Here is a 13,041-nt window from a genome sequence, read left to right on the forward strand (position 1 = left end):
TCTGTTATATTATAAACTCTCTGAAGAGTACCTTCCAGTTTCATTATACATTTCCAGGACATCTAGTGCTGTATTTTGTCCACAAAGAAAGATGTTAGCTGGTTGATCTTAAAATATACAATTTGAGAAGAACTATTAACTAAGCTCTGTCTACAAGTTGGTTTCCATTTACTGGTGGAAACAAGTAAAAATATTTTTATTTATCAATATTTTTTATGCAGTGTACAAGTTATCCTTTAAAAGGACAACAAAGAGAAGTTTAAATAAATCTGTGCCCTGAAGAATAATGCAATTTCTTTTTCTTGTTTTTTAATAAAATAGAAAACTGATTAAAACGGTAGTTTTTAAAAAGTACAATTAGACATTGTCTTATGCTGATATCCCTGTTAGAGCTGCCATTGCCAAGTGTGGGGAAGACTTAGCTACTTTTTAAAGATGTCGCATAAATTCAACAACATATGTGTACTGACTAAGCATTTCCTGTGCCCCCTGGATCTACTGTACGTCTGGTTGTCTGTTTCCTTTCTGCTCCTCTACATTGCCCAGCTACTGTTTCAAAAACAGAAGGTGTGATTCTTTGCCAAAACATGTTATGTGAATACTGTATGCTTCATATCTTACTTCCTCTCATTCTTCTTTTCAGTTTCTCAATAGGTGTGAGAGACTGTTGTACAGTTGAAGCAATACTAGAATTGCTGAGAAAGCTAATAGAATAGTAACCCCATAAGATTGTCCTCCTGCTTCAACACCTCAATGCCCTTGTTTGTGTTTCTTTGAATCTTTCACATTGGATAGCCTTCTGCCCACCTTCATGTTCTCCCTGTGGTTCACTTCAATCTGTTTTCCTCTCTCTCTGGCTGCCAGCCAGCTTCTGAAACAGCAACTGGGCTATTTATAATGGATGGGCTTCAAAGGTGAGTGTTTTCTATAGGGTAAATGCTCTTTGTCTTGTTGTCACTAAGGCCAGCATCCCAAAGAGTCCGGGGCTATGTTAGTACCCTTGGCTTCTCACGAATGAATCATCAACGTATGGCCAGATGCTGAACCACAGTAAATCATTACATAGTCTTGAAGCAGTTTGAGCTTTGCCAAATGTCTTGATGTGGAATATTGTATATTAAGTGTATTCACTCTGGAATGTGATGCTTGGTCAACATTTGGGTTGGAATAACACAGAAATACTTCTAACTTGAATGGCTTTTATCTGAAGAGAAAAAAAATACTCAACATTATAAAATTCTTATTAGTGTGGACAAGTGAGTGCCAGAAGTGTACACTCTCATTTTGTTCCAAAAATTTATATGTGAGAGATATGAATCACATATGTTAAGAAAATAGGGTCTCGGGCTTCCTAGGTGGCGCAGTGGTTAAGAATCCGCCTGCCAATGCAGAGGTCATGGGTTCGATCCCAGCTCCAGGAAGATCCCACATGCCATGGAGCAACTAAGCCCGTGTGCCAAATAAATAAAAAAAAAAAAAAAAAAAAAAAAAAAAAAAAAAAAAAAGAAAATAGGGTCTCTGTGAGCCTGTTGAAGGAAGTCTTGGAAGTGGGAGGGCTGTCTGCTTTGAAGGCACCTGCCCGGGGCTCTGATGGCAACCTGTATCATACAGAACAGTTCACAACCTACTCTTAGCATTAGGTTTCCTCCCTCCCTGCTTCCTACATTCGTCTTGGTGGTCACCTGTTTTTGTACATAATTTTTTTTTTTATTGAAGCATAGCCACACTTGTTTATTTCCTGATTGTGGATGCCTACTTTCATACTATGAAAGTAGAGTTGAGTAGTGACCACAGTGCTCAGTAATTGTCACAAAGACAGTATCGCGCACAGTGCTTAGAATACGTACTATGTGGCCCTTTGCAGAAAAAAGTTTACCGAAGTGGGTTCTGGAATATTTACCTGCTAAAAGCATGAATAAACGTATGTTCTGATACGTCCAGTACAGAATAATTTCTTTTAGTTTTTCATCCATAGGTTCATTAGGCCACACAGAATTCTCTGGAGTCAGATAACCCACCATTTTATAGCAGTTTCTTTTTATTGTGTTGATTTCCTTGTTTGTTATTTCTGCCATCTCAACTAAACTGGATGCTCTTTGAGGACAAAACTCTTATCAGTAAGTACCTAATAAGTATATCTTTTTATTTACAGATTCCATGTACTACTTGTTTTGTAATAAGGAATCTTCTGTGTCAGTAATACTGATTTTTAGAATATAAGAAGTCTCCACCTGAGAATTAAAGAGCTCTCTTGATTGGCAATGCTCTGGTTACAATTATCACCATTGTTTTATTCTTATTTAATATTTGTATAACAAGGGTATTTTGGGCACACATTCTTGGACATAACTGATTGAGTCAAATTGAATATCGACTCAGTTTTATTTTTATGAAACCAAAATCGAGCACTTGCATGTTTTTTGATGCAACAGTAAGTTTCATGCAATGAGAAAAACAGATCATGGAAAGAAGTTGCACAATGCAGAGAAGTTCATACTCATTAGTGAGGAGAGTGTTTTTTGTACAGGTGACCAAACTCACACTCAATTATTTTATCTTATCCTTCCTTTGATCGATTTCTGAGCTGCTCCTTGTAGAATTAACACATTTACTCTTTAACAAAATTACAGGGCTTAAACATTTTTTCCATGTAAATAATGATTTAAAAAAAAAAAAAAAACAATTCACCCTCTATACAAACCACAATATAGAATCACAAAAGTATAAGTATTTCCTGGTTGTAATTGAGTTACATAGGGAAGCCCTATCAATTCCTTTCAGTGACTGATGTGCTGAGATGTTCCTAGGCATTTTTATGACACCAGGTTAAGGTAAAAGAGTTAATGATTCCAGAAGTATTTAATCTGTAAACATGTTTATTTCAAGATGATGTGAATATGCCGCTTGTAAGTTTCTTTGAAGTAATTTTCAATGGTAATGGAAACAAAATCATATTGAAACTGCCTCAATGAATTCTTGTGTTTAATTTCTATTAATATAAATCTCAAGATTTTCACACGGTATGTAAGTTATGTTGAATACGGTATTTCATTATTTCTAAGATATCATTACATTTTTTTGTGATTCATATTATCTTCAGGGCTTATTCTGTGAAAAAATAATTATTTATATGAGCAATTATTGCTAATACTAATAGCAATAATGACAAAGATATTTGAAATTCAAAAGTTTTCCTCTGTTTTATGAGTTCCTAAAGATTACAATGCAGTTTTCTGCTGATAAAGGTTTGATGCACATCTGACTCATCTGTTATCTTCCATCCCACTTGTGAATATTTGGCTCTGGCACTCAGCTTATAAATTTCAGCAATTATCCTGGAAGTTACTTTCCTTATTTTGGTGTACAGGTAGAGGAAAATACTTTAGCCTTCATGTCTGATATCTGGAAAGTATGTTACACGATAATCTTGTGTAGAAGAAAACAGAGAAAGAGAAGTTAGAGAGCTGGAAAGAAGGGAAAAGAGAAGAATTAGAGAAAGATATCAGGAAGGTAGGACACAGAAACAGAAAGGGTAGAACCAATTCAAAAATGAAAAGAGGAAAACTGAAAAATTTCACAAAACGTTTTCTAGGATTTTGAAACTCATGTTTGCATCTAGAACTGAAGTTTCTGAGCATAGATTTGTCACCTGAAAGATGTACTTTTTCATGCTTTTACTTCACAAATTTCAATATAAACTATTTCATAAAAATTACATTATTGGGTTAATGCCTGAATAACATTTTAAACATCATCTTTCTACTTAGAGTTCATCATGAATTGAATACTTACTCTATCAAACATACTCCACTTAATCTCATACTCACCAACATGGAAAATGCAAAAAAAGGAAACCCCAAATATCCCGATTTAGTTCTGTGTTATCTACAGATAGATTATTTTTTCAGAAGACACTTGGTCTTTTACAAGTGAAATTTACCTTTTTGATATGGTGTTACAAGGATCCAACACATTTTCCTGTCTCAACAGTTCCTTTGATTTTCCTTCCCAGCATTTCTGTTGATTTCTGCTCTTCCTCAGATGGGTTGCTAAACAAACGCTTTTAACAAATTGTAAATACATCTTTCTTTTCTACCCAGCCCTTCCCTGGAAGCTTAAAATCTTTATCTACTTGCAGATCTGCCAGTTGCTGCCCTTGAAAGTGAATCACACAAATAAAGCTCCAATATTATAAGAAGAGGGCACTAGAAGGGGTGGTGAGATAAACAGACTGATGAACTTAAGGAGCAAACAGCAAACACGAACATTAACATCTGATTCTCTAGTGGCTCCTTTTCTGATCAATGACACACCATCCCGAAAGGCAAAGAGGCACCAAGTCAGATTCTGCGGATGTAAACTGTGAGACTTCTGGCAAAACCATCACCGCTTAAATCATACTTAATGATCTTTCAACAGAAGTTGAAATGTCATCTTTACTTAATGATGCTGAATAAGGGCATCAGTTAAAGTCTATCACAGTTTCTTCTTTGCTGGTTTAAATTCTGACGTATTCGAAACCAATTGCGGAAGAGTGATGTGTGCAATTTGACTTACCTTGAGTGCTTGAGCAACTCATTTTGCTCGGCTTATAGATGACAACGTGAATATAATAGTTCATTTTGATAACAAGAAAATTTAAAGTTTGGCTCAACAATCTGGAGGAACAAAATGAATCTTGACGTGGTCTAAAAATAAGAACATCTGTTTGCAGCAGGAAATAGTAATGATTTATGGTTCCGACATCACCGTGTGATGTGTTGTTCCACTTTATGGTAATTTACAGCATTTAATGTACTATATAAATCGACATAAACTGAGGTAATGCTCCCTCAAAATGCAATAAAAGGAACAAAAATGTAGATTACAAATGTTTGGTTTCCTGCGGGAAAATTTTGGTTTTTTAAAGTGGAGATTCATGTGGGAAGAACAGAATGATTCCAAACCAAATTTGCCTTCTAGGCAGCTTTGAAGTTTTGCTGATGTCAGCATCTCGGGCAGACAGGAGGTGCACAGAGCCTTGGGTCCCAGGGCCAGGCCTCATGTGATATCACCCTATTGATGAATTTTTATTTACAGTTTTAAAAGCATTTCCTTCCCGTACAGTTCTAAGGCCCACCCAAATGCCCCCCAGACACACACATTTATCTTATTTCTTTGGCTAATAGTAGAACTTTGTCTTTTTAAGGCTAGGAAATGCCTTTACATCAAATTGTTCCTAATCCTAAAAAGACGTCTGCCTTAGAATATATCTCAGAAGAACTCTTACAAAGCTCTTAATCAATACGGTTTTATTCAAAACATGTTAAAACTGGAAAATGGCGAGATGTTATCACGAAGTTGCATGCATACCTCTCAAGCAAAGAATTTGTCGTCCTAAAAGTTTCGCATTCTGCAACCCTCAGCATTATGTCTTCTACACCTGCTGAGGACAGTCAGCTTGGTGGGGACAGTGAGGAAAGGTTGGATAAGTACAGAGGTGTGGATTTCGCAGCCAGAGAGTCAAAGAATCTTAGGGCACAAATGCTCGATGCTCTCTGCTGAAGAGTTGATCGATAGCACTTATAATGAACAGTCACACTCTTTGCCTGAGTTAGAATTTGCAGGAATGACAAAGTCATGCTAATGTATAGAGTACATTCTGTGGGAAGTCTATAGTTTTAAAATTCAGTGTCCTAGCTCTACATAGGGGAGGGTGGTTTCTCAGAGCCCTATACCTACTGAAATTCATGAGAATTCAATTAGAAAGGAAAATTTGTTTGCATTTTTTGTTTATATTTTAGATTTTTGTACATATCGTTAGGGGTCAGACGACCAACCCAGCCTTTGCAGTGTTCTCTGTCCTACTCTGACTTTACTTGTGGTATGACCATGTTCATCAGAATCTCAAAGGAGAAAAAAAAGCCTTGTGAAAAAAGCGAAAACAACAGCAAAAAATCTTACTCCGAGCATTCCAGTACCTTTTTTTGTGTATGTACTTAGCTGTACTATAAGTAGTTGGTTTGTATGAGATGGTTAAAAAGGCCAAAGATAAAAGATTTCTTTTATTTCCGTTTTTTGTCTATGAAGTTGCTGTTTATTTATTTTTTTGGCCTGTTTGATGTACGTGTGAAACAATGGTGTGCAACGATAAATCAGAATTTTATTTTGCCGAGTTGTTCTAACAACAACAAAAGATAAACCGTTGTGATAAGAACCTTGTGAGCCCAGTGACAAGGCATGGCCATTGCCTCCTCATTATGACGGCATGAACAGAAAATGGCAAGTACTTCAGTTAAAATGACACCTATAAAGATTGCCTAGAATTTCCTGAGCTCTGCGTCCTTACAAAAATCATACTCCCAAGCCCCTGCTGTCATCAATTTCTATTTCACATATGGGAAACTGAGGCACAGAGGTTAACTAACTTGTCTACAAGCCAATAGCTACTAAGTGAAACTATCAGAGTCTGAAATCATATCGGGCTGATGTGGGACCCACACTCCCCACTGCTCTGCTTTTAAACCTTATCTTCCAATTTCCATCGAGTTCCTTTGTGTAGTATGTTTTTTCCTATTTCAATAACTTCAGGGTTTAAATCATCATTCTATAAACATGGTGGGCCTTAAACTAACGTTAGAAATGTTAAGAAAAGTACAAAATAAGATGAATAAATCTATGAAACTTACATCAACAAATTTATTTTCCCAAAAAAGGATGGTTGTGTCTGACAAAATAGAAAGGCCAGCTTTAATTTCTATTCAGATCAGTAGCTCACTTTCTATCCCCACTGAGCAATTACCGGCTCATAGCCAAGCTGAAACTTTCCTCTCTTTCTCTACCAAATTGTGTGTCTCACTTTTTTTAAGCTCCTTTTTTAATATACATTTTTTGGTGACGTTTACTCGTACAAGACCTTTTGAAACTAATATTCAGATCTTTTAGAGACTTGTTTAATATACATTTATATATGTGAATAGTGGTAAAGTGAGTTGATTATGTCTTAAGTGCATATGTGCCTACATTGTTTACAACACTTAAGGGTATACATTCCTTAGGTGCTTCTAAGATGGCTTTATTTTATTTGATAGTTCTTTAGGGAAAAGGGTGGATTACGCTAATAATTATAATATTAGAAGTACACGTGTGAGTATTGGATTTTTCTCATAACCTGCAATAAATGTATTCTTAATTTTTATAAATATAAATGTGAAAATGCAGTTACAGCTTAATGCTTTTCCTTCATAGAGTTCCCTGTCTTGGATAAATTCTTAGCTATAAAAAAATTGCAAGTTTTAACTTGGCAGGAAATTAGTGTTCTTTTTCACTTTTATCTTATTTGTTCTGTAGACAGGAGCTGGCAGCTGAAGTTCATTCAGACTGTTATTTATTAATTTTTTTTTGAATGGAGCTCAACATTCTACTAAGGGCAAGGCAAAAATCACAATTTTATTTTCACCTGTTTTCTTTCCATTTACTCCCAGAACTAAGTAATGATATGGTAATGATTTCATAGAAATGAACATTTCCTACAAATTGTACATTACCATATACAACTCTATTTTGGCGTTTCTGTTTTGTTTTGTTTTCTATTTTTCTTCCTGCAGAAATTCCTATCATTCTAAAATGATACTATTTTTAGTGAGCTCTATAATATGGCCCTGATAGAACACCAAATTATTTTTATGTACCCCAAAGTGTTTCCCATTATTTAAATGTATCTTTTTTATGCTATTTTACTATTCCTGTTTCCTATAAATGCTAAAGAAGAATATTTTCAAACCATTTAAGAACTCCCACATAATATATTTTAAAGACATGCCAAATAGTGAAGTGTCTTGGGCTATGGGACACAGTATTTCATATAAACATCTGTCTGTGTTGTCATGTGTACAGAATAGACTCATTCTGGGTGTAACACAAAATAGAAGAATAAGCAGTCCTCCCCCAGAGAAAACACATTCTATCATATTGGGAAGCATGTAGAGTTTATAGATTCTATGCCAGTAATGTTAGCTGAAAGGGGAACTTTGAAAAGATGACATCCAGCGATCCTGGAATGTTACTTCCAAGGTCATTTGAAAAGCGCTTATTTCAGAAAAAAGACAATATGATTGCACATTAAGAAATGAATTAATGCATGGATGGAATATTGTCTTCACTGGCCATCAGAATTTAGTAAGTGTTAGACTTCAGGGCTCATTGATATGTGTACTTCCTTTTTTAAAGATTTTTTTGATGTGGACCATTTTTAAAGTCTTTATTAAATTTGTCACAATATTGCTTCTGTTTCATGTTTTGGTTTTTTCACCGTGAGGCATGTGGGATCTTAGCTCCCCGACCAGGGATGGATCCCACACTTCCTGCATTGGAAGGAGAAGTCTTAACCACTGGACTGCCAGGGAAGTCCCTAATACATGTAATTGTTTAGATTTTGGATTTCTACAAATATTTTCAGAGGAGAGTGATTTTAAATTAGCCAACTAATTCATGGTCAAGGGACCTTCTCAAAATTTAAAAAGATACTTTCTTTACATCTACAATTAGGAAAACCTATGTTTAGGTTTTCTGTGTCAGGAGACTCTTTTTCAAGTTTTAGTTTGGCATAAAGAAGGGGAAATCACTACAGATCAACCTAAGTACAGTACTGGAATGAAATTATGATGTGTGTAGGAAGAAACACAGGCATATTTGTATTCTGGTCTCTGCCATGACTTTTCCTCTTTCAGTCCCTCAAGGATAGAATATACCCAAGATATACAAAATAAGAACATAAGTCTTCTGCCCCAAATCTCAACCTATCTGGAATATTTTTTTTCCTGAGATAATTAAGACTTTAGCCAAAGTAGTTAAAATATCTCTAAGATTGTACCCAAATTGTAAGTTATTTCAGGAAGACAAAGAAAGGGATTGGTGAGGAGGGGGACCATAGGAGCCTAGAGACAGAATGAAAGAAAGAATGTAAAAAGGAGAGATAGGATGTAGAAGAGTCCCTTTGCTTCCCAAACTAAAGATCTAGCCTTTCATAGTGTCTAGCTGCTTTTTAGGAAGAAAAAAGAAGAGAATGCCCAGAGAGAAATAGAGCAATTAGGCTCCGTCTCTTTACATTCTAGGATGATTTGAACATTAAACACCAGAGCTCTTTGAATCTCTTGATATTATCTACTGGTGATGATTTCTCTCAGTTTTTTTTTAATGAAGATATTTTTAAAGCATATTTTAAATGACGAAGGGACTCTAGGGTGTTATTTTCTCATTGTTTTTGCTTATTTGTTTGGAACACTTTGAAAATACAATTGCATTGTCTTGTATCTTTTATTGTTTTAGATTAGAAATCAAATCTTGGTACTATGATTTTCCTTTGGACATAACATGTCAATTTTCATGTATGTTTTAAGATTTCTGTCATAATCCCTGCTTTTTAGCAGTTGTACTATGATGTACTCTGTGTGTGTGTGTGTGTGTGTGTGTGTGTGTGTGTGTTTCTGCCTGGAGATTGTAATGCTTTTAAAATAGTGTCCTGATAACTCAGTTTTGAAAATTATCATTTTTTAAAATATACTCCCTATTCTATTCTTTTTCTTGCATTTGTTAGGCTACAATTATAGGTATAATTAACCTTTATCAATGTATTCCCTGTGTCTCTGAAATCTTTTTACTTTCTATTTTTTAGTCTATTCCTTTGGAGGAGTACATTCTCCAGATATTCTAATTCAATCATTCTCTCTTTAGTTGTGTCTATTCCACTGCTACATGCATTTGTTATGTTCTAAGTGCCCTTGGTTCATTATTATTTCCATTTGGTGCTTTTAATGTGTTTCCTAATTATCTGTGAAAATTCTTAATAGGATATTTTATTTCTTGAAATTATGAAACATACTTATTTTCAAATGTGTGTGTGATATGCCCATTATCTGTCTTCAATTGCTCTGTTTTATTCTCTTTAAAAAAGTTACTTGGTTCTTGTTTGCCTGGTAGAGTATATTGTTAATAAAACATTGAGAAATGGTTTGAGGTATAAAGAAATGTTTTATTTTCTTTCATAAGTTTGTTTTTTCCCTGTCAGGAGCCTAGGGACATCGTCAGTTCAATGTTATCTTATTTCAAGCAACAACAGGATTTTTCAATCATCACCAAAGGGATCTATATCATGTTCCCCTTAATTTAATGTACAGCTCTTTTTGGAACCCAAACTTAATTTTGGTTGGTTTGTTGGACTGCCTCAATTTTTGGTGCATCCAGAACTTATATTTGTATCTCCCAATACCAGAGAACTATGAAACTCTACTCATCTTCTCAAAATCTCAACATTATGCTTCAGAATCCTTCACGTTCTCCCTGAGGATTTAAAGTCTACAAATGTGGTTCTGTTATGTTGGATCTTGGAAGCTTCTTAAGATATTCCTACAGATTTTAAAAGATTATTCAGTGTTTTCTCATTTCTCTCAGTAAGAGACTTCTCCTGAAATGTCTATTCTGCCATTTCCAGGAGTTGAATTTCATTCTCTAAGACCAAATATGAAAATGCAAATTATGAAGAACAGTCTCTTTTTGATGGAAAAACAGATTAGGGGAGAGAAAATGAAAAAAAAAAAAAAAAAGTCTTCAATCTACCATAACCAAGAGAACACAGGTCCCATTCATCAAGACAGAGAACAGCAACTACTATGAAGGCATCTTCTCACCCACAAGTCCTCAAAGATACTCTTACTTAGGTGAGCACTGCAGCAGCCATTGCTATTCTGTCATCAAATCCAGCACAAGTGGAAAGTGGCCTAGGTAGCCTGGAACTGGGCTCCAACCAAAATTTTAGCTATTAAATACATGGGAATATGGCACAAACTTCAGTGATGAAATTAAGCTTAAAAAAGCTTACTAGGTCTTTTTCATTTTAAGCCAGTAATATTCAATGTGCTACAAATTCCTGACTATAGGTTAATGCCACTTCTGGATTCTAGAGTTTCTTAAAAAGTAATGAGAATTCAATTTTTATGTAATATTAAATGGACAAGGCAAGTATTTATTTGGCTTTCCAAGAACATAATAACATATGAAACTATTGAAAACATTGCCTTGGTTGCCAAGACAGTGGTAACATTAACTTGGGAATGAGTTTTTAGATATCACATGAAGGAAAAATGTTTGGATTTTTTATTTAGAAAGAAGAATTTTATTAAGCATATGAAGAACAACCATAAGTACCTTTTACAAAGCAGATTGATGACATAAAGATTAAAGACAAATCCTTTCCTATGAGTTAATGATTTCTTCTACAATATATGCTACTGTCACTTTACCAATTAACATCAAGTTATACTCTGTGGGCTTGTGGGTATGTGTGGGTGGGTGTGTAAGGAGAGTGAAAAAAGGACAGGCAAAAAAAATTTTTAAATGACAAATCAGTGCATGTGAAACTGACATTTTAACATTTAGGGAGGCTCTTCTTAACTCTCAGATTGCTTATACAATTCCATTTAGAGTGATTCACCAAAATTACTTAACTGAATAAAATAATTTTATACAATTATTCAATTATGATATTGTATTACAGTTCAGAAGAAGGGCTTTTTTTAATGTCTCTCCAAATATAAAGCTGAGACTTAAGCTATAAAAACAGCACCGATGGCCCCTGCAGTGTAGGGTAACTGACCAGCTGCTAAGACATTTCAACAATTGCCATAACGCAGGAAGTTAATATATTTATCAGATACTTGAGATGAAAAAATGGTATTCATGGGGACTTTTTACCCTGTGCCATCTGGTCCTGAGGTGCCCATTACATCTATTATTGACTCATTAAAGTCAATGAGGTGAATAACACAATTAAACTTGTTTACTTGTCGTGTAACAGTCAGTTAACATTGAAATGTAACTTCCAGTTTCAGCACCACTATGCAATACAGACCTATCTCCACAACACTGATTCCCAAAATTAATCTCACATTAATATCTCTCAAAATTATAGTGCAATTTAAAGGTACATGAATATTTGAGGCTACTTTTAACGTACTAAGGCCATATAATAGTCACCACGAAGATTAGTCTTTATAATTAAAACAATAAAACAGAAATAAATGGCCAATGGGGACCAAACACAGGATACATATTCCTGCATTCCACTAATCACTCAGCTGCAGATGGCTCGCACATTTGCAAGTAGCTCACAGAAAATATGGGTCCATTTCTGTAGGCAAGGCAGCGAGAGGCAAAGCGATCAGAATAGAAAAGCTTATTTCTGCAAAGCAGTTTAAGATTTCATGATTAGATAAGCTCTCCAATAGGAACCTAAATGGTTGGGGTGAAATAAAGACATTACTTTTCTTATTTTAATTTGCCTCTAATATTCTATAATGAAAAGAAGGCAAACAGAGTCTTCTGATTTAATATTGGATCTAAGAAAAACACTATAACAAAAGGTTTAAGATTTTATAAATATTTATGTAGTTGTGTAATAATAACACATTCTTCAAGTACTAAGTGGGATAACACTTGAAATAAAACATGCATTTTTCACTTATAAATACTTATGTATATAAAGGAAGTAGACACCATGTGTTCATTAGACACATTAGAAGTTCAGACAAAATAATGAAATGCCAGCTTTAAAATGAAGGCTTCCTGAATAACTATTCAGTGGTGTCAGAGGTAGGAGAGGGTCCATCACTCAACCTAATCATGCATGCATTGGACCAATAAAAGTTTGGAGAAGAAAACAAACACGATATAGGGACAGAGAGAAAAAGATATTTTCAACTACAGTTGCACATAATGTTTTCTGTAAAATTTTGAAGCTAAAAATAATTTTAGGTTATTTTCTCACCTTTGCGTGCATACCCAGGAATGGTTATATACCACTCTTTGGGCTGAAGGAAATATTTATTCAGCGTGCAAATGAAGTCCTCCTCCTCAATATCAAATTTCTACCAACTAGGAGCCATAAAAAATTTTTCAAATTTTTTTTTTATGTATGATTTCAGTATATCTTTTACCAAACCTAGACAAATGTGAAGAGCTTATGAGAAATGTCTCATTCAAATAGCCACAGTATTGTAATCATAATAT

The sequence above is a fragment of the Hippopotamus amphibius genome, chromosome 14 (assembly GCF_030028045.1).
Source record: "Hippopotamus amphibius kiboko isolate mHipAmp2 chromosome 14, mHipAmp2.hap2, whole genome shotgun sequence".
In the NCBI taxonomy this organism is placed as follows: domain Eukaryota; kingdom Metazoa; phylum Chordata; class Mammalia; order Artiodactyla; family Hippopotamidae; genus Hippopotamus; species Hippopotamus amphibius.